Genomic DNA, 3,044 nt, shown 5'->3' on the forward strand with positions numbered 1-3,044 from the left:
ATGCGCTTCTGATATATCTGTCCGTGACAAACAGCCGCAAGTCTCTTCTCATCAATCAAATTTATCTGATCGAGTCGAGTCTGAATCCATTCATCTTCATCTAAGCCCGCCTCTTTCATGATTCTTAGAGAGGGAATCTGAACTTCCACTGGTAAAACGGCTTCCATTCCGTAGACTAAAGAGAACGGAGTTGCCCCTGTCGAAGTGCGCACTGAAGTGCGATAACCATGGAGAGCAAAGGGTAACATCTCATGCCAGTCTTTGTACGTTACTGTCATCTTTTGTATGATCTTCTTGATATTCTTATTAGCAGCCTCCACGGCGCCGTTCATCTTTGGCCGGTACGGAGAAGAGTTATGGTGTTTTATTTTGAACTGCATGCAGAGTTCAGTAATCATCTTGTTGTTCAAATTGGTACCATTGTCGGTGATAATTCTTTCAGGGATGCCATATCGACAAATAAGACTACTCTTGATGAACCGTGCCACCATGTTCTTGGTGACAGAAGCAAATGAGGCTGCCTCTACCCACTTTGTAAAGTAATCAATGGCAACAAGGATGAAACGGTGTCCATTAGAAGCAGTAGGTTTAATCTCTCCAATCATATCAATGCCCCACATTTCAAAGGTCCAAGGAGCTGTCAACACGTTTAATGGAGCAGGAGGTACATGTACTTTATCCGCATAGATCTGGCACTTGTGACAAGTTCTGGAGTGATGGTAGCAATCGGCTTCCATGGTAGACCAATAATACCCTGATCTCAGAATCTTCTTGGCCATTGTATGTCCACTAGAATGAGTCCCAAAAATACCGTCATGCATGTCTTCCATAATCTTTTCTGCTTCCTTTTTATCCACACAGCGAAGCAAAGTCGAATCATGATGACGTTTGTATAATACTCCATTACTCAAAAAGAACTTAGCGGAGAATTTCCTCAGAAATTTTCTGTCATTGATGGATGCCTCTTCAGGGTATTCCTGAGTTTCTAAATATCTTTTTACTTCGTGGAACCAAGGTTTCTCCTCTACTCCCTCAGTATTAAGTTCATAACAATATGCTGGTTCATCTAATCGTTCAATGGTGATCATGGGAGCTTCACTGTCCCATCTGACTCTGAACATGGATGACATGGTAGCCAATGCGTCCGCCAACTGATTCTCTTCTCGTGGAATATGTTTGAATGTAACCTCTTCAAAGTATGGGATTAATGTCAACACCTGCTCTCGATAAGGGATGAGATTCGGATGTTTAGTGTCCCATTCTCCTTTGATCTGACTGATTACTAATGTTGAGTCTCCGTACACACTCAAAAACTTGATTCTTAGGTCTATAGCAGCTCTGAGTCCCAAAATACATGCTTCATACTCAGCCATATTATTGGTACAATCAAAACATAGTCTAGCAGTGAAAGGTGTATGGCAACCCCTGGGAGAAATAATTACAACACCAACCCCATTGCCCAATGCATTAGAAGATCCATCAAAAACCATAGTCCATCGGGATCCCAGTTTGGGTCCTTCATCCGGTCCAGATTCTTCATAATCAGTGACAAACATGACGTCCTCATCTGGGAACTCAAAATTCATAGATTGGTAATCATCCACCACTTGATGAGCCAAATGATCAGCTAGCACGCTTCCTTTGATTGCTTTCTGGGTAGTATACTGGATATCATACTCTGTTAAAATCATCTGCCATCTTGCTATTCTTCCGGAAAGGGCAGGTTTCTCAAATATATATTTGATAGGATCCATCTTAGAAATCAATAAAGTGGTGTGATTCAACATATACTGTCTTAGTCGGCGAGCAGCCCAGGACAAAGCACAGCAAGTTTTCTCAAGCAGTGAGTATCTTGTTTCACAGTCGGTAAACTTTTTGCTAAGGTAGTATATGGCATGCTCTTTTCGACCAGACTCGTCATGTTGCCCCAACACGCACCCCATTGAATTTTCTAACACGGTCAAATACATTATTAGAGGTCTTCCTTCAACTGGTGGTATCAGGATTGGAGGTTCCTGGAGATACTTCTTGATTTTGTCAAAAGCTTCTTGACATTCGTCATTCCATATCATCTCTTGATTTTTCCTCAGTAGTTTGAATATGGGCTTGCAGGTAGCAATTAAATGGGAGATAAATCTGGCAATGTAATTCAAGCGTCCCAAGAAACCTCTGACTTCTTTATCTGTACGGGGAACTGGCATTTCTTGAATAGCTCTCACCTTAGCCGGGTCAACCTCAATTCCTTTACCACTGACAATAAAGCCCAAGAGCTTACCGGATCTTACTCCAAAGGTGCATTTGTTCGGGTTCAATCTCAACTTGTACCTCTTCAACCTCTCAAACAGTTTGTATAAATGATCGAGATGTTCTTCTTCAGTATGAGATCTGGCTATCATGTCATCCACATATACCTCTATTTCATGATGGATCATATCATGGAACAAAACCACCATAGCACGCTGGTACGTTGCCCCTGCATTTTTTAAACCAAACGGGATTACTTTATAACAGAAAGTGCCCCATTGCGTCATAAACGTAGTTTTCTCCATGTCCTCAGGCGCCATCTTAATCTGGTTATAACCTGAGATTCCATCCATGAACGAGAATACCTTGTGTTGAGCGGTATTATCTACCAGAACATCAATGTGCGGAAGTGGAAAGTCATCCTTGGGACTCGCTTTATTCAAATCTCTGTAATCTACACACATTCGCACCTTACCATCCTTCTTTGGCACTGGTACCACATTAGCAACCCATTGAGGATAAGAAGTAACAGCCAGAAAACCTGCATCAAATTGTTTCATAACCTCAGCTTTGATTTTCTCAGACATTTCAGGACGCATGCGACGAACCTTTTGCTTAACAGGACGACAATCTTCCTTCATTGGCAAACGATGCATTACTATATCAGTATCCAGTCCTGGCATGTCTTCATAAGACCAAGCAAAAATCTCTATATAGTCATGTAACATTTGAATCAACATTTCTTTGACACTGTTTTCCAAGCCGGCTCCTATTTTGACTTCTTTCTTGTCTACTTTGGT

The sequence above is a fragment of the Lathyrus oleraceus genome, chromosome 2 (assembly GCF_024323335.1).
Source record: "Lathyrus oleraceus cultivar Zhongwan6 chromosome 2, CAAS_Psat_ZW6_1.0, whole genome shotgun sequence".
Lineage (NCBI taxonomy): Eukaryota > Viridiplantae > Streptophyta > Magnoliopsida > Fabales > Fabaceae > Lathyrus > Lathyrus oleraceus.